Raw genomic sequence first — 25,982 nt, forward strand, 5'->3', positions numbered from 1 at the left:
CTGAACTTAAGGAGACAGCGTGCCAACACATTCAGTGTCCCCCAACACACACACTCCCCCCACACACACACTTCTGTGGGCTTCTTGTGTTAGTGCTCAGCACTGTCAGTTTGATCATATAAGGTGCAAACCCTTCCCAAAGCACCCTGCGGCCAACTGCACAGTGGGATAGCTACTCCCAAGGCAACACTCTCTGTGTCGATGCAAGAGCTGCTAGTGTGGATGCGCTCCCATTGACACAAAGATCATAGTATGGACATGCAACAGCGGGGGCTGTACGTCGGCATAACGTGTGCCGACAAAATACTGTAGCATAGACGAGGCAGAGGGCAAACTCAGCTGCTGCTCACACCAGCTCCCTCAGAAAGATCCTGCCCTCCAAACTTAACAACAGAGCATTTCTTCAAAGTCTGAACTGTGTGTGCCTGCTCTGTAAAGTGATTGGAAACATCCCCATCTGGTGACTCTTGCCCTAATTGTATTACTGTAGGGTTTTCAGGCCCCAACAAGATCAGGGAGCCAGGGTGCTAGGCAAGGGACAGGCCCAGCCCCAAAGATCTTACAATCTAAATAAACAGACCAGGCAAAGCTGGGGAGGGAAAAGAGAGAAATGAAGTGATTTGCCTGAGGTCACAGAGCAGAGAATAAAATCAAAGTCTTCAGTCTCCCAGTCCAGTGTCAAGACAATTACTCCAGTGCCTACTACACTAGCCTGTCACTTACAATAATGAAGTATATTTGATTATCCTGCTTTCCTATGGGAATAATCAGTTTCAGACCCATCAGCCAGAACTAATTAATTCCTGCTAAGGTTTGGGGAGCATTGAAGGTGATTGGCCACCACTCCTTTTCTATCATTGTAAGGACAAAGAACTAGCAATATGCAGCAATTTAGAACTTGACTTTTCCAATTAAGGATTTGACTTGTTTTTAAGTCTTTTAAATGACAATATTTGTCAAGCTGTTTGTTCAGCCAATTGTCTGTGTGAGCAGTTGTACAAGAATTGGTTTAATTAAGGTTAATTGGTGCATAATTAGAGCAGTTGCCAGCACAAAAGTAATGGCTGCAGAGCTGGGAGAGTCAATTTCTATCCAACTCTGAAGGACAAACCGGGAGAAGAGCTAAGCTGCTGGAAACTGGCAGGCTGAGTAGTAAAAAGGTAATTGTTTAATATGGTAAAACAGGTTTTTGTTAAGCATTATTTTTTTGCTTTGTGGAGGTTCCCCCCTTGATTTTATTGGATGTGCTGTGTAGCTAAGCTCCCTACCCCTGTATGTACTAGCCAACAAACCTATTTTGAACAATGTAGGGTGTTTATGGTTGAACATAATCAGTTAGACAATGGTTCTCCCATCTTTTCAGTCTCCCTCTTAATGAAGGATTGTGTGTGACTTCAGCAGGGCTTTAATTCAGCTGGAGCAGAGTGCTGGTAAATGTTTTCAACCCTTGATTCCAGTTTGATGCTGTTGGTTTTCCACTGGGAGTCCTTGGCCTCCAAGGGGGCTGCAAGCTGGCTTCAGGGGGATCTGTGGGGCCCAAGTGGTAGGGGGGTGGTATAGGGGACTCTAGGGAATACTCTGAGAATTTAAACCCTGAACTTCAGAGTTCAGTGTATGGTGTTATAGGACACAACAGCTGTTCATGGAAGGCAGGAATTGGTTAATGGGCTACTGAAGGCCCTATCAGCCCAAATGGGAACATCTGGGGCAGGAGCCAGACTTTCACTGAGGCTATGGCTACACTTACGGTTTGCAGCGCTGGTCATCCAGCTGTGCAGGGCCAGCGCTGCAGTGTGGCCACATTGGCAGCATTTCCAGCGCTGTACTGAGAGGTGCATTGTGGGCAGCTATCCCACAGAGCACCTCATCCCGTTTTGGCGCCGTTTTGGCGCTGAGTATTGTGGGAAGGGGAAGGAAGTGTGTGGGTCATTCCGCTTCCTGTTCCAACGCCCCGTGGTGCATCGCTTCACTTCCCAGCAGTCACAGTTTCACCGTCCACGTTTCTTGCCATTGTGAGTTCAGCACGCTGTGAAATGGAGCCTGAGCTGCTGAGGAATTTGCTGCTGACTGTCGCCAGCACATCACGTTTGGCAGTTGAGCTATTCCTTCAGCTCCAAAGTGACAGTGAGGAGTCCGATGATGATATGGATTTGCCTAAAGCGGGTGACATGAAATTGCTTGTGGCGGTAACGGAAATGCTCAGCACCGTGGAACGCCGCTTTTGGACTCGTGAGACAAGCAGTGAGTGGTGGGATCACATTGTCATGGAAGTCTGGGATGACGAGCAGTGGCTGCAGAACTTTCGTATGAGAAAAGCCACTTTCATGGGACTGTGTGCTGAGCTCGCCCCCACCCTGCGGCGCAAGGACACAAGATTGAGAGCTGCCCTGACGGTGGAAAAGCGGGTGGCTATTGCAATGTGGAAGCTGGCAACTCCAGACAGCTACCGGTCGGTCGGGAACCAGTTTGGGGTGGGAAAGTCGACCGTTGGAATCGTGTTGATGCAAGTTTGCAGGGCCATTAATCGCATCCTGCTAAGGAGAACCGTGACTGTGGGGAACGTGCAGGACATTGTGGATGGCTTTTCAGAAATGGGTTTCCCTAACTGTGGAGGGGCAATAGATGGGACGCATATTCCTATTCTGGCACCACCCCACCTAGCCTACGAGTACATTAATCGCAAGGGGTATTTCTCTATGGTTCTCCAGGCGCTTGTGGATCACCGTGGGCGTTTCATTGATATTTACACAGGCTGGCCTGGAAAAGTGCATGATGCACGCATCTTTCGGAACAGTGGCCTGTTCAGGAAGATGCAGGAAGGTACATTTTTCCCAGACCGAAAGATCACAGTAAGGGACGTTGAAATGCCCATTGTGATCCTTGGGGACCCCGCTTACCCATTAATGCCTTGGCTCATGAAACCATATACAGGGAAGCTGAACAGGAGCCAGGACCGTTTCAACTACAGGCTGAGCCGATGCCGAATGACTGTGGAGTGTGCTTTTGGCCGTTTAAAAGCTCGCTGGAGATGTCTGTATGGGAAGCTAGACTTGGGGGAAAGCAGCATCCCTGCAGTTATATCCGCGTGCTGTACCCTCCATAATATTTGTGAAGGGAAGGGTGAAGCATTCAGCCAGGCATGGACCAACGAGGTGCAAGTCCTGGAGGCTGAATTTGCACAGCCAGACAGCAGGGCTACTAGAGATGCCCACCACAGGGCAACAAGGATTAGGGATGCCTTGAGGGAGAAATTTGAGGCTGAAAGCCAACAGTAATGTTTTTTTGCCTTGACCAGGAGTGACGTGCACTGGTTACAGTGCTTTTAAGTGCCTGTGTTTTCCTTGATGTTTGTTACCTGTGTTTTCATTGGGGTTTGTTATCTTTCACTTTATGCAATAATAAAAACTGATTCATAATCAAAGAAATCATTTATTTTAAAAAAAGGAAGTACACGGGCAGGGGGGTTGGTTGTTGAACTGTACATTCATAGTTTTTCATATGTACTGCCAGGAGTGCTGTGCACCTCAGGATTGTACTGTTGCATGGTGATGGGGGTTGAGTGCAGAGGGTAAGGGTCGTAGTTCTCTGGGCTCATAGGTGACCGTACAGGTGTCGGGGGCAGCTGGTGATGGTGTAGCTAAGAACCTGGATGCTGGGGAACGGGACTTGGAGCTGACATTGGTGCATAGGGGAAAGAGGTTTGGGAGGGTGGGGGTTTGGCACGGTAGTGCTCTGCCTGCATTGCTACCATTGACTGCATACAGTCTGTTTGGCGCGCAATGAGGTTTATAAGCTGCCTCGTGGTTTTCTTCAGCGTCAACGCCTTTCTCCTGCTTTCTGTTTGCCTCCAGTGATGCATCTTTTCTCTCCATTCCTGCGCATTTTTATTCTCTGTTGCACACTGGTTCATAACTGCCTTCACCAATTCTTCTTTGCTTTTGTTCGGTTTCCTCCTCAGGTTTTGAAGCTTTCTTTCAGTCACTGATAAGACCGGCCCAGGACTACTCAAGGTCACTGTAAAAATACAGCAAATGATACATTTTAAGAGAGCTTCCATTGTGTATAATCTGAAGTTATTTTAAAGTCTCACAAGCATTCCTCACACATTTCAGCAACTGCTAGAGAATTCACAGCCTCCCAGAAATGGTAATGGTAATTAACCCTGGGGTTTCCTTCCACGGTCTGCTCGAGCAGGGTGCTGGGGCTTTGTTAAACGCAGCAGTGCCATGTCCCTCAGGAATTAACCCTGGGGTTTCCTTCCGCGGTCTGCTCGAGCAGGGTGCTTCTTGCTTCATGGCTAGGCTGCCTGTTTCGGGGCTTTGTTAACCCTGGGGTTCCTGGGGTTCCTGCCTGCCGCGCTATGCAGTTGGGGAAACCAGCACTGAAACACTCCCTCCATTTCCCACAGGAGTTAATACTGGAAGATATCTCCCTTCTGCGGGTTACCAAAGAAGCAAGGGAGGGTCTCCTACAACAATGCGGATTCCGCCCGGGTCCTTATGCAGCGTGCCTCTGTGCAAGCATGGTTCCCCCACCCCTCCTGGAACAGTGGCGCGGACGCGTTAGCCTGAATGGGACAGGGACCACAATGGCTCTCCCTTTAAACTTGGTCACACGAATTGCCTATGCTCTTGCAGAAACTTTTGAAGAGATTACAGAGGCAGATTACTGCGACGTGATAGACCACATCAATGGGATATTCCATGTCTAGGCATGCAGCCATACCATCCCCCCTACTCTCCCAAAACCTTTGCATTGCAATAAAAGCTGCTTACCTGGGACCTGCTCCTGTGATTCTTCTGCACCAAGTTCCAGGGGCTGCGACTGGCTAGCTTCCTCCTGGCTTGAGAAGAGCTCCTGACTGCATGCCTCCTCCGGGCTGGCTTCCCCCACCACAGTAGCCTCACTGTCTGCCTCCCCCTCCCCCTCCTCTACCGGCTCTGAACTGTCCATCGTGGTCCTTGGATTTACAGAGGGGTCACCCCCATAAATCGCATCCAGCTCCTTGTAAAACCGGCAGGTCGTGGGGGCACTGCCGGATCTGCGGTTTCCCTCGCGTGCTTTGCAATAGGCACTCCGCAGCTCCTTTACTTTTACCCTGCACTGCACCGCGTCACGCTCATGGCCCCTTTCCATCATGGCTCTCGATACCTGGGCAAAGGTATCATAATTCTTACGGCTAGAGCGCAGCTGTGCCTGCACAGATTCCTCCCCCCAAACACTGATGAGGTCCATCAGCTCGCCATTGCTCCATGCTGGGGCTCGTTTGCCACGTGGAGGCATGGTCACCTGTAAAGATTCACTGATTGCATTCCATACCTGGCTGAGCAAACAGGAAGGGGATTTTTAAAATTCCCGGGGCATTTAAAGGGCGGGTCACCTGAGGCCAGGGAAGTAGAGTCTGACCTGATGAGCAGAGTGGCTGAACAGGCATTCTGGGATAATCCTTATACCCTGGAGGCCAATCACAGCGCTGGTGTGTGGCCACACTTGATGACCAGCGCTGCAGCACCAGCGCTGGAATCCTTATTCCCCATGCCGAGAGGGGTGTTCGGCCAGCGCTGCAGCCAGGGAGTTGCAGCGCTGGAAGTGCCTTGCAGGTGTGGCCACTTACTAATTGCAGCGCTGGTGGAGGCTTTCCAGCGCTGCAAATCGCCAGTGTAGCCATACCCTGAGATGCTTTAGAGGAAGAGTCCAGCTCAGGTGGAGGGGGCAGCCAGAGAAAGTGGATGTGGGGCTTTCACAGGGGGTGGGAAGGCTGGCCAGGGCCAGCAGATTTCCTGGAGGTAAGGGAAGAGTTTGTGTTTCATGCTTCTTTTGGACTTGGAGTGCCCTTCCCCCTCTCCCCTGCCCTTACCTCTGAGATGACCCTGCTGCGTGCTAGGAATAACCCTTGAAAGGTCTATGCACACCCCTCTTTCTTTCATTGGGCGGGAAGGATGATCCGGTGGTTAGAGTGCGAGCCTGAGATTTGGGAGACTCAGGCTCCATGGACTCTGTGTGACTTGTGGCAAGCCATTTCACTCTCTGTAAAGTGAGGATCACAGCACTTCCCAGCCTCAAGGGTGTGTCTGGAGGACACATACACTAAACATTGTGAGGGGCTTAGATACTGTGATAATGGAAACTGGCACAGGGTAACTGGCCCCTTTAAGTGGAGGGGGGGCACCCACCCTGTGCCATTATTGATTAGCTGCCTCCCAGCTTGGGGGGGGGGAGGGGGAGGAAGGAAGGCCGGCCAGGAGAGCATGAGGCTAATCTGGAGTTGGAACTACACGGAGTGGACAGGCTCCTGTGGAAAGCCCTGAGCCAGTGCCTGCAAGAGGATAGGTGCTTCCGAGGAACATGCCTGGGGACCCAGTGCTCCACACCAGAGCGAGACCAATTCACACAAGCCCTCTAGAAAGGGATTGGGGGAAAGGGCCCAGCAGAGGGGATGGCCTGAAGAAAAGCCCCAGAACAGCCTTTTTGTTCGTTGGGACTCTTCACCCTTTTCTGGGGTAGCAAGTTAGTCTGGGGCTTCGCTGGAGGGCTAAGCCACAGCTCCAGCACAAACCAGTCTGTGGAGAGCGGAGGAGACTGATCTTGGGAAGGGAAACTCATCTTCCCATTGATCTTCCTTTTAAGTGCCCAACTATATGCAAACTGGCCTTTTAGGTACCTTCTGTGGCTTTGAAAATGCCAGTCTATGATTTTTTTAAAATGCATCGATTGGTTTTATTTCATGCTTTTTAGTATTCAAACAAATAAAACAGTTTGACTATAGCTATTAATATTCAGATGACTTTGAAGTGAAGTGTAACGTTGGAGTGTAGGAGGGGGATTTCCTGCTTCTACCGCAATTTGTTTCCTTCTCTGGCTTATTATTTATTTGTAATATTGTAGCGTTGAGTGCCCCTAGTCAGGATCAGAGTCTCATTGTGCTAAGAGTAAAAGAAAACTCTTGCCTTACTAGAGAGAACTTATTCCCAGTTCATAAGGATATTACTGAACATTCTTCCATCCGCCCCCTGCATTTGCAAATCACCAACTGACCTGAATGTCCAGAGAGGTTTCCCAGGGAAAGACATCACCACCTCCCACTGGAAAAACTTCATCCTTTTCAACCCCCACACCTCCAACTTGCAAATGACTTACTGTTATTGCGGTAGAAAGAGAAACTGGAGATCACACGAGCTGTCTGCCCACCCAGAAGGGAGCAAAATGGCCTGCAAGAAGATATTTCTGAAAGAAAAATCTTTTTTGGCACATTTTCCTCAAATGTTACCTTGCACCAATCCTCACAGTTTCCAAGGCCCAGGGCAAACAGCATATGCTGTTGCATCAGAAACGAGTCATTTTTTTTAAGAAAACTATTATTGTTTAGCAGAAAACATGCAAAATGGTCATACTTAATGGATGTTCTTGTGTGTTAGATGTACCAGAAATGCTGCAAATCTCTAGTGGTGTGAAGTGGAAACATGTTGGTACAAATTCTGGAGAGGTCTGTTTTTTCAGTGCAGAATTGCCTGGATGGATGGTTTTGCAGTTAAAACTAGAGCTGATCAGAAACTCTCAAAAAATTTCCATGAGAAACACCCATTTTTTTCCATGAACTTTTTTTTTTTCTCTTTTCTGACCAGGCCTAAATAATATACAAGGCAGGGTTACAGGACCTGGTTTCTGATCTTGCTCTGCCACAGATTTTCTCTGTACCCTTGGGCAAGTCACACAGGGCTTCTCTACATGGTGGGGTAACAAGTGCCACTGAGATGTGAGTTCTAAAGCGCACCAATGTGCTATGTACTAACTGGCCAGCATAGGCCCAGTGACGCACACTAAGGGTACGTCTTCACTACCCGCTGGATCGGCGGATAGCAATCCATTTCTCGGAGTTCGATATATCGCGTCTCATCTAGACGTGATATATCGAACCCCAAATGCGCTCCTGTTGACTCCGGAACTCCACCGGAGCGAGTGGCGGTAGCGGAGTTGACGGAGGAGCCGCGGACGTTGATCCCGCGCCGTGAGGATGGGTAAGTAATTCGAGCTAAGGTACTTCGACTTCAGCTACGCTATTCACGTAGCTGAAGTTGCGTATCTTAGATTGACCCCCCCGCCCCAGTGTAGACCAGGCCTTAAAGTTCCCTAGTGCACACTAATGTCATATGCATTAACTGTTTCAATATAGCAGGATCTACATAGGTTAGTTAGCATGTAACACTTTGGTGTGCTTTAGAACTCGCATCTCAGTGGCCCTCGTTACCGCTCCATGTAGACAAGCTCTTATTCTGTGTTTTTGTTTCCTCACTTTTATGCTTCCTTTTCTCCCACTGTTTTGTCTGATTTAATTGTAGACCTTTTGGTCTATTTTAATTGTAAACTCTTGTGGGGCAAAGACTGTCATTTATTTTCCTTTCAAATTTGAGTACTGGAAGCTAGATAACAAAATCCATATTTAGACACCCCAGTAAGTGGTCTGTTTTTTTTTTTTTTAATTAGTTGCTCTTCACTTCTGCAGGAGCTGTCTTGTTGGCTCCTGTGAAAATTAGACCATTTAAGTGCTTAAATATGAAATTAAGTGTTTAATTTCAGGCACCCGAGTTCACAAATGTTAGTCTATGCCTCTGTGTCCCCCTCCACTGTAAAATGTACTTCCCTTCCTCAAAGCGTGTTGTAAGGACTCTGTTAAGCCATGTGACTAGTGCCATTGATGTTAGTGACTACTTGTGTGCTTAAAGTTAAGCATGTGTTTAAGTACCTTCCTGAATTGGGCCCTTTGATATCCTTGAACAGAACTCACTGAGGGCCTGATCCAAAACCCACTGAAGTCAACAGATTCCCATTGACTTAAATAGGCTTGCAAAGTAGTATTGTAACTTTTCAGCTGGAGTTGCTTAAGAAGCCAACTGAGTGTTTGCCAAGTCCTGATCCAACTCCAAGGACAAATTCACTTCCAAGCTGCCCTCTTGACCGGTAAGTGCTGTAGCTTTAACAAATTCATTAAGTGAGAGAGTGCAGGGGTAGGGAAAGAAAATATTACAAGACTCAGCCACACGTGGTCTGTAGGTGACTGCAGGTTGCTGAGCTGCAGGGAACAATTAAGTAAGAGCTTCCAAGGGAGCAGAGCAATGAAATAAGAGTGTAATAAAAAGCAAAGGCATCAGTGCACACGTGAACGGGAAAAGCAGCTTTGTTAAAGAGTCTTTGGTAGCTGGGTGAAACTGAAAATAAGGATGAATGTCTTTACTAGTGGGGGAGTATTATTATTTATTTTTTTTTATTATAGTTTTTATTGTGTGCTCTGGCTTATACAGAGTCTTTCCCCCCCACCCCCCAAGCAGGTAGGTTCATTACAGAATTAGGAGTCTCTTCACTCCATCCAGCACTGAAATGCAGTCTCTGGGAAAGAACACAGTAGCCATTATAACTCTCTAGTAGTTTTGAAGACAGGCAAGTGGTGAAGAATGCATCATCCAGTTGAAGCGACATGGGGATTTTAAGCAGGTAAAATAGTGTTCCAAATTGGAATTTGGCCACTAATGCTAGTATTAACAAATCCCCCAGACAGCCTTCAAAATAATCCAGCAAGGAAACAGAAGATAAACTTACACCACAGCAACATTCTGCTATAAGAAGCTACTTAGTACATAGGCGAACAAGTGACTTTGTCTCTACTGGAAACTGTGAAGGTCTGGGTCAGTTTTGAAAGAGAGCCTGTTAGAGGTGAAACCAGTTTCCTAAATTATCTTTATATTTGAAGGGCCGGATTGTTATCTGGTGTAAATTGGCATAGATCCACTGATTGGCAAGCAGCTGGACTGGCTCAGGATCTGGCCCTAAAAAGAATAGAGAACAAGCTTCTGCACAGCAGAAAATGGCTCTACCCTTGTTTCAATGTCCAGCAACAACATCCCAGAGGAAGGAAGGGCGGCCAGCTTGTATAACAAACTGTACTTCATTACAGCGCTGGAGAACAGCCCCTCCAAGGTATCGAACGTGACGTAGGTTCCTCACAGTCAAGAGAGCAGCCTCTTCTTTTTATTATTATTGATTTCAAGATCTCACACACAAATTGGCTTTGCAAGATGACCATGAGTGCAGAAGAACCAAGTAACAAATTTAAGAGTGGATCAATACTGCCAGAGCAAAATCATTAGGAACGTAAATAACAAGAACCTAGTGTCTATGGGCCGCCGTGTGGGGAAAAGTCGATGTAGGGACCAGGAAACTCTAAGCTTTAATTCACAGTATTTCCTTCACCATTTACATCTGGAGGGCAGGGTTTCCCTTCTGGCAAAGAGGGTAAAACACACCATACATGTGACGGTTCTTAGATCCATGGGTGGATCTAGCAGGATTTGGTCCTCTACAAAGGGTCATGTGACAGGATGAGCATCTCCTCACAGGTGGAGCACAGAAGTAGGCCTCTGAGTGGGGCAGAAGAAAGGGACAAATTCTCAGGAGGCTCATTTTAGGCCAGGAATTGGGATTCTGACATCTGTGCCTTGGTTGAAGGGTCCCTGAGAACAGAGATCCCATGAATAGGGGGGAAGCACCTCGTGTCTAATTTGTTGTGTGAGGGCTGAATTGGCAGTGACACCATCACCCGCAGACGGGATAGTTCTGGTGGGCTTGATTTCAGAGATGGAGAGCATTCCAGAAGGCTGTGGCGAGGCTGGGTGGAGTGCTGTATGGAGTTGTTTGTGCTAAGTTCACACGCTGAGGCAGAGGTTTCCGTTCCTGAATACCAACATACATTTGCTAAGAGCCCTGTGGTTCTTGATGGTCAGCAGTGCATTATCATTATCAGCCTCTTACAAGGGCTGTATTTCTGTCAATAAAAGGCCAGGGATTTTGAATTTGTTTAAGCAGGGGCAGAATTCACAGCCAGAATCTATAGAAGCAGGGCAGGGTAATAATCAGGCCCTTTGGGTTCTCCTCTCACTCTGGTATAAATCAGGAACCACTTCACTGAAGTCAATGGAGTTACAACAGGGTAAAAACTGGGGAGACTGGAGAATTTGGCCACAGTGTCTCTATGGTTATCCTCCTGGCTGGCTGTTACTCCAGCACTCCATAGAGCACAGATAGGAGTGCCAGTGTAACACAAGAATATCATCCACAGAGAAGTCCCTGCAGTACTGAGGAATAGAAAATGCCTCTCACCTTGCTCCCTCACAAGCTCAGGTGCGAGAGGAGCATGCTGCATAGCGGCTGCTCTCACATTTCTGCAGTTGCTGGCTGGCTTCCCCTTCGTCTGATTTCCCTCCTCCCATGTTAATGGAGGAGGGGAATATCAGACTGTGGAAAGCATAGCAGTTAAGCCTACTGTCCCTTGCCAGATGTTTGCTGTTCCATATATAGTTTTCTTCCGTATAGATGCAATTTCTCCAATGACATTTCTCCCCTTTAATAAATGTTGGCTGAGTATGGTATTTAATACACTCTGCTGACTGAATCTCTCACCCAGGCCATTTCATAAAAAAAACAAGCTAATTTATGGCTCTTTTTCATAGACTGAAGTTCAGACTTGAACATATGTCCCTGGGTGATTTTTCTAAAGTCTATTTGTTGATTCACGGTGTCCCCTTTAAATGTTGCTGGCTTATTGGTGACCCTGTCTGCTGATCCCGGTCAATAACTTACTCCCTTTGTGTTTCTGAGCATAGCTCCCCAGAACGAAAATCAGGGCTAATTGTGTTTTCACACCCCCGCCTCCTGCTAATAGGAATCTTCATATTTTCCACAGAATGAGTGGGGAAAACCTATCCTGAGATGTACAAATGGCTTATTTATCCCTTTAGTAGGATGTTCCAGTTACATTTGCCCTTACATCTACCCATTGGATATGCATTTTGCTCTGCTCATTAGGTGGTCTTACCAAATTCATATGGCAGGGTTTATGTACATTCACTAACAAGTGCATTAAAAACAATGTACACTGTAGCTAATGGTTACTATAGCCTGTGTAATGAATCCCATATTAAGCTACCACCCAGGGACCAGTTAAAACCACGTGCCTAATTAAAAAAAGATGCTTAACTAAATCCAAGTTGAATTTGAAGTGATCACTTATGAGACAAATGTATATATTGGCTCAGATATTCAGCTAAGGAATGACCAGTGCCGGTTAGGACCAGGTCGTGCAAAGGTGGCAAAATGGTTTGGTGTCTTTCCCATGAGGAACTTCAGTTTTTTTCAGTGAAAATCTGTATTTAAAAAAGGATTTGTTTGTAAATGTTGTTGCAGCACCTCATTTTATACTCCCAGGGTACGTTTTCTCCCCCTCCCTGACCCCGCAGAAAACGAAACAACAAACAGGGCAGCCACTCTGAAAGCCTGGGTCAACAGACGTGGGCCCGCACTCAAAATAGACACTGTTTGTCTACACTAGGGAGCTTGGTGTACACCATCTTGCTTGGCTGGAGCCTGCGCTCTGAGACTCGCCTCCCTTGCCAGATATCAGAGCCCTGACTCCAGCCAAGGGAGGTGGGTCTCGGAGCCCAAGCTCTAGTCCGAGCGGGAAAGCTTACGCTACCATTTCTAGACCTGGAGCGTGAGCCTGAGTCAGTTGACCCAGACTCTGAGACTTGCTGCTGTCGGCTCTTTTTCAGTGTGGCCACACGTCCCCGTTCTCTTCCATAGGCTGGGCTCCCAGGATGCACCATGATCTTGGAGGGGGAAGGTGTAGCCAAGCAGGGCCGGCTCCAGGCACCAGCCAAGCAAGCCCGTGATTGGGGTGGCAGATTCTAAAGGGCGGCATTCTGCCCAAACCTAGGGTGACGCGGCTGCCCTTTTTGGTTTGCTGCTCCCTGTTTTTGTTTTTTGTGTTTTGTTTTTTTTTCCTTTCGCCAACGACTTGCAGTGTGCCACTGTAGGGGGCGGTGGCGTGGAGGAGGGGAGCGCCCTGCTGGGAGTGGGCTGTGCGCTCTGTCTGCCCCAGCGGTGCCAAGTCTGCAGCAAGTCCAGCAGCCCACGTCCTTCACTCCCCAACGACTTTCAATTCACCTGCAGGCGGGAGCGGCGCGGAGCCCTCCCGGCAGGCAGCTCGGCAGGAGGGGCCGAGTGGTGAGCACTCCAGCTGAAGGAAGCCCTGGCCACCCCCCTTCTCTTTCTCCCTCCCCATCCCCCCCCACTTCCTCCCCCTGCTAGCTAGGGCACGCACTCTGCTGCCCAGGGCATGTCTGCAGCGCAGGGAGTCCCGGTAGCCAGAGTGCAGCTGCCCGCCCAGAGGCTCACCAGCGCAGCTGCGGGAGGCAGCCGTGAGCCACCAAGTAAGTGGCACCGAAAGTTTGCACCCTGTTTTTTTTGGTTCGCTGCTCCGGTCTCCCTGCACCCTTTCTCCGAGCAGCAAAAAAGCCAGAGCCGGCCCTGTAGCCAAGGATTACCAAGGCATAGGGAAGTTCTGACCATGCTCATTTTTTCCAGTTGCAGCAAACAAGGGTTAGGAGCCTTGATATAAACAAAGGATCCCTTTTCACTGAGTATTCCTTCAGGGGTCTGTCTGTGCCAGCTTTAGGACCTGTTGTGGTATTAGAGAAAACCTTGGTCTTAGTTTGTGCTCCAATTAGTCTTTAACATACAATTTTTTTTTTTAGGTTGCAGACTAAATTACTGCAAAGTGAGAAATGATGATGCAGCAGAATATATGCAGTAGGGCTTATACTTTGATCCACCTTGAATTCTTGTTCAGGGATTATCTTTTGTTGCTTAGTTACTGGATGCTGCCATCACCAAAAAGCACCGCTTTCAAGGATGACCAACAGGAATTGTTTCTGGAGGAGGTGGGGACAGGGAATCTGTTTAATACTTCAATGGTGTAAAAGAAGCAGTCAAATGTACACCTATGGGAAAGACTCTGATAATAAGGAAAAGTTATTTGGTGTTGTACAGAACTAGATTTGATAGAAAAATCTCAGAACACTTCAATATCACCAAAGCCCTGAAAATTAGGTTTGATGCTTGTGAAAGCCAAATATATTTGTTATGAAGTAGGCCCTATGACCACTACAGAAGCAGCCATGGTAGTGACCCAAAGAATGTAAGAGACAATGAGGGTGGCTGGATGTGGAAGCTGAGGCATGCACATTATCCTGGAATGGGTATTAAAAAGTGCTTCATTTGTATGAAGAGCCACCTGATGGACCAGAAGATCTGAGGCTTGGAGATGCAGGTAGAAACCATGCTTCAGTTTTGAAGGGGATTTGAGCAGATAATAGAGGGAAGGTGGGAGGAGGCTGAAGGGAAAACTCAAGACTCGCAGATGCAAGCTGGACTGGAGAACTGTGAGGGTAGACTGATGGGTGAGGAAAGTGGCCAATGGAAGCATGTGACTATGAGAACCAGGCAGCGTTAAACAGCTAGTGAAGGAGAAATAGAGCTCAGGAATAGGTTTGCTAGCCCTGCAGTAAGAGGAGGAAGAATCAATGGAAATAGCCAGAGTTCAGAGCCTCAGGAGGATAGAGAATGACTTGCAGAAGATTGCAAGGAAGAACAGAAGACAAGGACTTGCAGCCAGAAAAAACAGGAGGAGGAAGGTTGGAGAATCACACCAACAAAGAGACAGGTCTCCCTGATTGGGGACTCCCTACTAAGAAGAACAGATAGTCCTGTCACCAGCACTTATCCAGAGAACAGAAGGGTGTGCTGTCTGCCAGGAGCTCAGCTACAGGATGTGGCGCAGGAAAGAATCCACTGATTAGCTGTATCATTTGTTCCTACATTTAGGGCAGATTCTCACTGGAGTACATCCAGGGAGACTGCGCAAGGCTGGGGAAGACTCTTAAAGAAAGAGGGTCACTTGACTTTCAGTGGAATTCTACTTGTGCCTGGAGGACAAGAATGAAGGTGAGACAAAATCAAGATGATCAACAGATGGCTCAGGCAGTGGTGCTATGAGGAGGACTTTGGAATATTTGACCACTGGGAGGCATTCTCGGACAGAGGACTGTTCCCATTGGATGGATTCCACCCGCGTAGGGCGGGAAATAAACTTCTGGGATGGAGGTTGGCACAATTGACTAAAAACTCCAAGCTAGGAATTCAAGGGACATTGTTGAGAGATGCTTATGTAATTTCTATGCCTCCTGATATTGAGTGGGAGGAATATCAAGTAAAAAAAGATACCTTTCTCCATTGCTGTATGACAGAATGTAGAGAATGGCAGTGGCGCACTCTTTCCTCTTGATGTCGAATGATAACAGGTAGGTGATATTGGCAATAGAATGACTGTACCTAATCAAGGAATCTGGGTGAAGCCAAGCAGAAACAACTAAGATGTCTGTACACCAATGTAAGGAGCCTAAGTAACAAATTCGAAGAACTAGAACTACTGGTGCAGGAAATGAAACCTTATAACAGAAACATGGTGGAACAGTAGTCATGACTAGAGTACAGGTATTAAAGGGTATGTGCTGTTCAGGAAAAAAAACCCAGAAATAGCCATTGTGACGTTATTGACATGAACTGGGACCATATAGATCACTGTTGCAACCAAAGTCCTGTAGTGGCACCAAATTCTTTATAAAGGGGTCAAATAAGGTGTCTAAGACAAGGTTATGGTTTGCTGGTTATGATTATGCTGTCTGTGTATCATTTTTGTAATTGAAGTTATGAATATTGGTTCTATACTGTCTGTATTTCAAACTTATGCTATGCTTCTGGGTGACACCCCAGACAAGTTGGAGTCAGCTCTACCTAGCCTGCTTGATGGCTCATTAAGGACCGTCAGCTATACAATTGACCCATGGAGAGAAGGCAGATACACCTTGTAACTCAGCAGGGTGTGCAGGGACTTGCCCATGTGACTCCAAACTCCATTTTGCTGTAATTTTCCACAGTAAGAACAAAGACGTGTTCTTACACCTGGAAAAGACTATAAAAGGCTGATGCCTCATCTCCATCTTGGCTTCAATCCTGCTTCTTACTTCTGGAGGGACTTTGCTACAAACAGAAGCTCTACACAAAGGACTGATGACTCATCCCAGCTGGGGATGTGCTCCAGAGACTTGATTTGAACCTGCAATTTATTCTATCACCGCTACAAGCTTGAACCAAGAACTTTGCCATTACTATATGTATTTGATTCCATGTAACCAATTCTATCTCTTATCTATATCTTTTTCCTTTTAGAATCTAAAGTTTTATTCATAAGGGATTGGCAACAGCGTGATTTGTGGGCAAGATCTGATTTGTATATTGACCTGGGTCTGGGGCTTGGTCCTTTAGGATCAGAAGAACCTCTTTTCTTTTACTGGGGTATTGGTTTTCATAACCATTTGTCCCCATAATGAGTGGCACTGGTGGTGATACTGGGAAACTGGAGTGTCTAAGGGAATGGCTTGTGGTTAGCTAGTGGGGTAAAACCAAAGTCTAGTTTTGGTTTGCCTTAGAGGTGGAAAAACCCCAGCCTTGGGCTGTAACTGCCCTGCTTTAAGCAACTTGTCCTGAATTGGCACTCTCAGTTGGGTCCCACCAGAACCAGCATCATTACAGCCATATAAATAAAAAGAAAACCAGGAAAGATGAAGTGGGACCATTAAGCAGTGAAGATGGGCCATTCCTATATTATCTTTCGTCTCCACCCCAACACCTGAACACATACATACTCTGCCTCAGTTTTTAATAAGGGTAATGAGGAGTTTAGGGTAGTGGCAGGGTGGCTAATGGAAACAAGGATATGGAAGTAGAAATTACCTCCTCTGAGGTGTAAGCCCAACTCAAACAGTGTAATGGGATCAAACTGGGGAGCCTGGATAATCTCCATTCAAAATATAAACAAACTGGCTCAACTGGCAGTGGCCCTGGAGGTTTTTCGCCTTCCTCTGAAGCATGAGGCAGGGGTCGCTTGCTTAAGGAGTGGGTGGATTGGCTTATGTGGCCTGCATCTTGCAGGAGGTCAGACTAGATGATCATAACGGTCCCTTCTGATCTTGAATTCTATGATTCTATGAAATGACAAGCCCAATAGGAAGGATTTTTAATGAATCCATAAACTTGGGGGTTGTACCCTGACAGGAGTAGTGGGTGCAAAAATGCTAACTTGCTTAAGACTTAGCGTAATAAGTTCATGGAGGGAATGGTATGATGTGATTGGGTCACGTGCCATTGTAGACAATCTTAGACTGCTAGTAGCCCATATCTCTATGTGCTATGGAGAGGGCTCTGAGGAAAGAATTCTCTGTAGCAAGTAAGTGTCTGGCTGGTGTGTCTTGCCATCCAACTGATTGCCATATTTGGGGTTGGGAAGGAATTTTTTCCCAAGTCAGATTAGCAGAGACCCTGTGTGTTTTGTTTTTTTTCTTTTTACCATCCTCTGCAGCATGGGGTACAGGTCACTTGCTGGTACAAACTAGAACGGTGGATTATCTGTAACTTCAAGTCTTTAATGGGACCATGATTTGAGGACTTCAGCAATTGAGCAAGAGGTTAGGGGTCTATTACAGGGTGGGTGAGGTTCTGCGGCCTGTGATGTGCAGGAGATCAGACTAAAGTCAGAAGGGACCATCATGATCATCTAAAGTCAATAAATCCGATTGTCTTAAAATAACCTTCCAATGCCATTAACACTGTTGCACCAGCTTTGAACCAGTGATCACGCTTGCTTTTGTGTAACTTGTACTTCAGTGCATATTAATGAGGTAACTGTTATTTGCAATTATTTTTATTACTAATTACATTAGCAGTTTGTGTCTTTAGTTTGCTTGTATAAGCATTTTAAGAAGAGACTTAAGTAGAGCATTGAGTAATAGAGCATTAACTTTTGGGTACTGAAACTGGTTTCAACTTCAGTTTGGAAGTTGAGGCTTGCAAAGCCAGTCTGCTGAATAAAATATCACTTTTTGTGCAAATGAAAGCAAGCAAGTTATCAATCATCCAAGCACTGTTAATTCAAGAGGGATATTCCCCATGTGAAATGAAATCATTTTAATTTTACATAGTGCCTTGGACAGACCGGAAACATTACAAAACGAGGATGCAGATACCGCTGAAATAGGGGCTGTGCAGGTAAATGCAGCAATAATTCATGTGCTTTGCAATAAACCTCACATACAGCCATGGGACTAAATCATGGAGCTCGTTTTAGTGTCTTATATTGAGGCCGGCACATCTAGAAATGCAGTGTCTGAGAACATCAGCAGAGTTGCCAGCAACAGCTATGGGAAATCACCGATTGTCATATAGTGAATGAAAGTCCAGGTGTTTCAGGATCATTTACAAGACATTGCCAATATAGAGCCAGAATCAATGCGTATTAAATCAATGGGTATCTTTCCATTGGCTTGAATGGACAAATGGGCAGTGGATAAGGCCTTCATGAAGACATTTTACCAACACAAAAGGCGGTTGGATGTTTAACTCTCATTTTTGCTTTTGAACATCTTCCCCTTATCCCTCGAGACTATGTTGCTATTTATTCTGATCAGCATGACAAAACTTTGCTGCTGACCAACTTCTTCATACTGCTCAGGGGCACCATTTTTGTACTGTTCATTTAACAGTAGGGTTTCATCAGCAAGAACTGCCTTTGGTTTTGGAGTTTCATAGATTTTTTTTTTTATTTATTATTATTAAAGTTCAGAAGGGACTATTGTGATTTATTTAGTCTGACCTCCTGCATCAGATAGGCCATAGAAATACACAAAGTAATTCCAGCATCACGCCCTTATCTCTTAGGCATCCAGTCTTCATGTAAAGACATCAAGTGATGGAGCGTCCACTATATCCTTTTGTAAGTTCCAATGGTTAATTTATCCTCGTTTGCACCTTATTACAAATTGTATTTATCTAGCCTCAGCTTTCTGTTATTGGATCTTGTTATGCCTTTAATTTAGCAAAGAGCCCTCTACTATTAGAAAGATTCTCCCTACAAAGTTATGTATTGACCAAGATCAAATCCCCTCTTCACCTTCTCTTGGATAAACTAAATAGATTGAGCTTCTTTAGTGTCACCTTATAAGTCAGGTTTTCCATATCTCATATTATTCTTGTTGCATAATATGAATCTTATCCAACTTAACAACCTTTTTACACTGTAGACAATAGAACTAGACAGGGTATTGTGATTATGGCCTTGCTAAAGCTGCATACAGTGACAATAACACATCTCTGCTTCTACTCAATATTACTCTAGTTTCCCTAGATCAGGAAACATAAGACATACGTAACTGGTAAAAATGTGCAGATTTGCACCTGGGATCAACTACACAAAACACTTTGGGTTTCCTTAAATCTATGAATATGACTTTTTACAGGCTTTACCAAAGACCAGGGGCTGTGTTGGGTGTGTGTGTGGTTTTTGATGAGATGAGACTAATCTCCACTTACATTTCCAAAGGCAAACCAGTATTGGGGGACTGTAGGTGGAGATACCGATGCACTTGATTTCTGTGCAGAAATACTACTTTGTAGGTACATTCACATACACTGAAGCCAGTGACAATTTTGCCTGCGTGGGTGCTAAGTATTGCAGAATTTGCACCTATGTAAGAGTTCTGCTTCTGAGAAGGAGCAACAATATAATAGACTGGATCCAACTTCTATCGAAGCCAAGGGAAAGACTCCCATTGACAGCAATGGGAATTGGACAGGCCCATAGTCTTTCGGCTATATTGGAAGGAGAATGATTGAAATACCATTAACGCATACCAACACATGTAGGGGAGACTCAATGTTACAGTTTTAATTAAGACAGATAGCCAAGGGATGTTTTCTGCTAACTTGCTACCCAGCAGTACTGCTGTGTGTGCACTCTAGCTGTGCCTCCTTGGGTATCTTGCATCTCTGCTTGCTAGGTTTGCCAGGAGAAGTTATCACAGACCTAGCTGGGCCTGTGGACTAGCTTCCTTAAGAATTCTTTCCTTAGAAGATATGGCATTTGGTAGCCTGCCAACAGCATATTCATTATAGAAAATAAAGTTAAGCAACAGCACAGTCTGGCTGGATGCCCAAATCACTATAGAGCTGGTGTTATTGACTGTGTGTGTCTGAATTGTTTTCCAACAGCAGAACTCAATCTGCCTTTCACAAATGGTCAGTTCACTTTCATTTGCAGGAAGGTGTAGAAAGCCCAGGAGCTGCCCCCGTCTCCAAATCATTGAGACAGAGATGAGATGTGACTTTAAATGGCAGAGGGGGAGAGAGAGGGGAGTGGAAGGGATCTCCAGCAGTTTGTGTTCTTTCCGTAGCAAGGCCAACGTCTGCACTACTGGGGCTGCTTTCGTGATTTCCATTGATGTTTACCAATGGCTCTGCGATTGATTGATTCATTTTGCAGTGGGTTGCATTACAGCGACCCATTATGCCCAATGCAGTACATGAAAGAAAATGCAACTGTCGGCTCCTATTATCTTGGGGTGACTGCCACCCATACTGACTCTGGGGAGGCAGTGTGGGCTAGGGGCACTGGAGTCAGGAAATAGGGATTTTATTCCCAGCTCTGCTACTGACTGGCTGTATGACCCTGGGCCAAATCCCAGTCACTTCATTTCTCTGTGCCTCTGCTTGCCTGCCACCATCCTTTGTCTGCTTAGATTGTAAGCTCTTTGGGACTGTACCCAGAACAATGGAGCTTGGGTCTTGGTTGAAGCCTCTAGGTGGCATTCTAATACAAGCAATAACAACAATCTGCTTTGCCTGTGTCTATACACTAGTTAAATTACCAGAACACCCCCTAGAAGCTAAGGTAACATCTGATCCCACAAAAACTAAGAATCATATCTTCTGTCTGAAACCCTTGTCTTTCTCTCGTCCTGTTTGCCATCTGTATGCCATGACACAGAATGGTAGGAGACAGCTGCAATTTTTAAGCACAAATGAGATGGCTTAAGAGTGGAGTTTTATCCTGATCTACTTGTATGCATTTATCAAGCACTATGCATGTGGCTGGCACTATACAATGCAGAAAAGAAGTGGTCCTTGTCCCAAAGAGCTTCAAAATAAATAAACAACCAGCCCACCTCAGGCATGCAGCGTGTTGGCTTCTTAAGTGAAAGTCAATCTTAAAACTGCATGGGGCTTTTGTTTAAATGTTTTCCTAGGTGTATTACAGCTAAAAGGGTGCAGGAAAAAATGTTGTGTGATGGAAGAGAAGGTGGACGCTTAACATACTAGAACAGGGGAAACTTTTAATCAAAGGCACAACATGGGCAAATGAACCAAGTTCCATGCCAGAGAAATATAGTGTTGCCCCTTCTGACACCAGTGTCCCATTTTGACACGTGCGTCATCCTCTGCAGCCTGGAAACAGAATTCTGGGGTCTTGCTGGTCAGCTTCCCTGTGCCGAGATCAGTGACACTGAGTCTGGGTACACTCTAGTGTAACCCACTTTATTGGCACACACCCCTCTCCTGGAAGGGAGGCAGTCACAAGGAGCACATAGGCAAGCCCCTCTTTCAGCTGATAGGCCAATGCTAGGTCCTAGGAAGCTATTCTAGTTAGGCCAGCTCTACTCGTCAAACTACGTACAGCAGCACTCTCTGGGGACTCCTGACGTGAAGGCACAAAAAGGCTTTCTCTTTGTATAATTAAGGCAAACCTTAGCATCCCATTAGAGCAGTTGGGGTTACTGGGTTTTTATTAATAGCCCACATCAAAAAAGTCATTGAGATTATTGAGTTCCAGAATACCTTGGACTCTATATGTTTTTTGCTTATCCTAGCTAGGTGCTTGGGCATGTCTATGGGGAAAGGAGGCATCTTCTTGGCTGAAATATCTTCTCCGCCCCCTCCCCCTCACCCCCCCCCCACAAATGAATTCTTTGGCACCGCTCTCAGCCTGAACCTGCACGTATGCACCAGTTCCTTAGACAGGAGACCCTGTTAGCAGCAGTCCAAAGGAACCTCAGCAGTGTGTGAGCAGAATCCGACCCTGTGGGTATGTCTACACTCAAGTTAGCAGACCCTGGATTTGTTAACCTAGGGCCTGAGCTTCCATACTCCTTTGTAAATCAAGATTATGTATTGTGGAACCCTGGGGCTCCAGGGTCTACACTGCTTTATGAAGGCCAAAGTCCAACCACCCATATCCCAGATTTGCTAGTGCCGTCCCAAAACGTAGGTACTCTAGCCCTTTGTTTGTGGTGCAGTGAGGGAAAATTTGATTGTCCAGAGGGCAAAGAAAGTTGGCCTGTGAGATTGAGGGATATTTTTGGCAGGCTCCCAGAGCACGAGTCCAGGAGGGCTGCATCTATGCTGTAGACCACTAGGGCTTTAACCCTGGCTTCCAGCCAGGGGCGGCTCTACAAATTTGGCCGCCCCAAGCAGTCATGCCTGGGAGGCGCCCCCGAGCCGCGGGAGCAGCGGACCTCCCGCGGGCATGACTGCGGAGGGTCCGCTGGTCGCGTGGCTCGGCTGGACCTCCCGCAGCTGCGGGCGGTTCGCTGGTCCGGCGGCTCCGGTTGAGCTGCCGCAGGCATGCCCGCGGGAGGTCCAGCCGAGCCGCGGGACCAGCGAACCGTCCGCAGTCATGCCTGCGGCAGGTCCGCTGCTCCCGTGGCTCCGGTGGACCTCCCACAGGCATGACTGCGGCAGGTCCACCGGCCCAGCCTGCCGCCCCCCCGGGAAAGGGCCGCCCCAGGCGGGTGCTTGCCCCGCTGGGCTCTGGAGCCGGCCCTGCTTCCAGCTTGACCCAAGCTAGGGCCCTCCACTCCGTGGGGTCCTAGGACCCAGGATTCAAGCCCTGGATTAGCATGACTTGTGTATAGATAGCAGGGGGGTTAGGATTGCAGTGTAGGCATAGACTATATGTCAGTTGCATAAATATATAGGTGAAGAACCAATTGAAAATATCAGCTGAAGGCTTAGCTGACGTAGGGTGGGGATCTATTCGCACTGGTAGCGGCTGCTGTGACACAAAGACGTTGCTTCTTGTAGATAACCAGAACCAGCTAATCAGCGAAAATGCTTCAGATGGCACACTTCCAAAGCAAAACCTTTGCCAGGTTCCTTATTAACAGACTTTATGCCTTCTGAGGATTGCAAAGCACTTTACAAATAGGAATTAAAATTCAAACTATCCCCTTGAGGTATCAAGTATTACTAACCCCATATCTGTAGTTCTTCCTTATTGTCTCCTGTGCCAGCTACTCTGTGTGTGTGTGTGTGTGTGTGTGTGTGTGTGTGTGTGTGTGTGTGTGTTTAGAGGATGGGGCAGGAAAACTGCAACTTTTCACATATTCTGTCACAACAGCTATGTCTCATTAGTGCAAAACCCTTTTTTTTTTTAACATTCAGTGCAATATTAGATGAAATTCATTTTATTCCATTTCTTGTTTTCCGAATGGTACTTGCCATCTGTTAATGGGTCTGAGTTAAAAGTTCACTAAGTGCAACGCTTTGTGATCCCTGCTTTCGCGTCACTAGAGACCAGCTGTTTTCGTTCTTTTCATTCTTTTAGTTGCAAACTAAATTAGAATATATCAAACTGCTGCCAAATGCAATGCTTGTTATCCAAGCCCTGGTGCGCTTTGCTGAAACGATGGCTACAGCGCAGCCTATGCAAACACTGAGTACCCTCAGGAGTACTTACCACCAGGGGTAGATCTGATTTGGAATCCTGGTGGAATTTTACCCCCACAGTATGTGGGCAGGAATTTTTCTCTAGAGCTCAGTTAGCAGGTGAAAACTGAGACGTGAACGTTAGATGGATGACCTTGTGACTAAGCGCGGGACAGGAGGTAGGAGATCTCAGTTGAATTCCTGGCTTTCACAGTCTCCCCATCTCACTGTGGACCTGTCACTTAATTTCTCTGTACTTCTGGTCCTGCCCTGTAAAGTGGGGGTGTTAATGCTGCTTTTCCCCATCCCTTTATCTATCTTGATTCAGTTTCTCAGGGCAGGGACTGTTTCTTACTGAATGTTTCTACAGTGCTTAGCACCTACAGGGCCCTGATTTTTATCGAGGCCTTTATGTGCTACAGTAATGAATAATAATAGTTTCCTCTGAGGGTACGTCCAGACTACCCGCCGAATCGGTGGGTAGCGATCGATTTTGCGGGGATCGATATATCGCGTCTCATCTAGACACAATATATCGATCCCCGAACGCGCTCCCGTCGACTCCGGAACTCCACCGGAGTGAGTGGCGGTAGTGGAGTCAACGGGGGAGCCACGGACGTCGATCCCGAGCGGTGAGGATGGGAGGTAAGTCGGGATAAGATACTTCGACTTCAGCTACAGTATTCCCGTAGCTGAAGTTGCGTATCTTACCTCGACACTGCCCCCCAGTGTGGACCAGGCCTGAGTGTCTAAAGGATGTGGGCATTTGTGGACCTAGGTTTTTTCATCTTTGACACCTTCTTTCTTTACATGTATTTATTAATACAAATTGTGAACATTGATTTTTATTTTTAACTGGGAAAAAATCATGCATTCTTCCTGTGACTGGTTCCCCTTGAGGTGGCATCTGGGACTGAGGTACCACTGAGCCCTCTGACCCACCCGCCTGGGCTCCCTCTCGCACTGTGCTGCTCTGACAAGTTGCAAAGCCCTCTATCCTTGCATATTCACACAGGTAGGGGCACACCCAGCTGCAGCCACAGGCAGGCTCTCTAAGCACCGGCCTCGCAGCCTAGGAACCCAGAGCAGTACTCTCCTCCTGCCCTGGTCAAATCTGGCCAATATATGGGTTTAACGCCCGGTCTGCCTCTCCCTCAGTGTGAAAAGGACCATGCACACTTGTGGTAACCAAACTGAGATTTTCCCCAGATACCTTAGTCAAATGCACACTGGTTTGGATTAAAACAAGTTTATTCACTCAAAAGGGTAGATTTCAAGTGATTATATATGATCAAAGCAGATTACCTAGTAAATAAGCTCAGTTTGCAATTCTGTTGAACATAGTTCTCACCCTGAGTGATAAACAGGCTGGAAGATTCTTAAGGCACAAGCTTCCTTGGCTTTGCAGCTTGGGTTTCCCAGGTTTACATGCACAGGATAGAAATCCCTTTAGCCTGGGACCATCACTGCCCCCCTGTTCAGTCTTTATTCTTCGGGTGTTTTTCCAGGTGTGGTGTTGTAGAAAGAGTGAGGTCCCCTCTTGATGTCACTTCCCCCATTTTATATCTTCTTCCCACTTGCTGGAAAGCGATTTTGCCGTGACCTTGGTCACACAGCTCCCATTGTGTAGTGCTACTTCGGAGAGGGCTCCATTGTACATAGTTCCTGGGGTCATCCTTGTGCATTTCCTTAATAAGCCATTAACATTATTTGGCCTTTTTGCTGCTGTACTTGAAAAGCTGCTTGTGGGTGTTTTCAACCTCACACCATGTTCCAGTAACACATACGTAGCCAAACTCCGTAACTTCACATGCGGCGATAGCACATCCAACTCAATGAGATACTACTCTCTAGCAGATCAAGACTTTTAAAATGAGACCTCACAAGGCACACTTTGTACAAAACATATCCTAATTACATGACCGTGGTGAATATTGGGGTGCCAGGGTGTCACACTTCCCTCCCTCTCAGATACACTCAGGCAGTTGTGGGAGCAGTCTTGGAGAGACGGGGGCTGGGGAAAGGAATGGGCAATCTTTGGCTGCTGGGGATTGGGAGTATGTGCGCTGTGAGCAGGGTCTTCTCTCGGCTGGTTCCAACCCCATGTCATTTATAAGGCCATCATCACCACAGGACAGGAGCACTTCAGAATCATTAAGGTAAAGAAGTGAGGCACAAAGGCTAATGACTTGCTCAGGGCCACACGGAAAGTCATTGGCAGAGCTGAGAATTGAATCCATGTCATCAGAAGGCCATCCTTTTCCCCCCATGTATGGGAAGTGACCAAACTCCATATTAGCACCATGTTGTTATGGTGGCATCCCTGAGCCAATAAACACGTCCTTCTGTTTGTTGATGCCAAGCAGAGCTAATTAATACATCTGTAACTGATGGAAACCTAGCTGTCATGCCCTTTAATTCCTTTTTTTTTTTTCTTTTCCTAGCTAACTGGAAAGACACAAGGATAACAACAAAACATGAATATTCATCTTCTAGTTTTCTTC

General features: G+C 46.6%; 1 long non-coding RNA gene across 2 annotated transcripts; it reads left to right on the top strand.

The window, feature by feature from the left end:
* The first annotated feature begins 989 nt into the window (after nucleotides 1-989).
* On the top strand, nucleotides 990-25,982 carry LOC123365922. Of its 2 annotated transcripts, XR_006577826.1 has the most exons (4): nucleotides 990-1,160; nucleotides 8,867-8,955; nucleotides 17,922-17,988; nucleotides 25,923-25,982. It is a non-coding gene; the product is annotated as an uncharacterized LOC123365922 (long non-coding RNA). The 2 variants fall into 2 exon arrangements; XR_006577825.1 differs by lacking the exon at nucleotides 25,923-25,982 and having other exon boundaries at nucleotides 17,922-18,059.

The sequence above is a fragment of the Mauremys mutica genome, chromosome 3 (assembly GCF_020497125.1).
Source record: "Mauremys mutica isolate MM-2020 ecotype Southern chromosome 3, ASM2049712v1, whole genome shotgun sequence".
Taxonomy (NCBI): Eukaryota; Metazoa; Chordata; order Testudines; family Geoemydidae; genus Mauremys; species Mauremys mutica.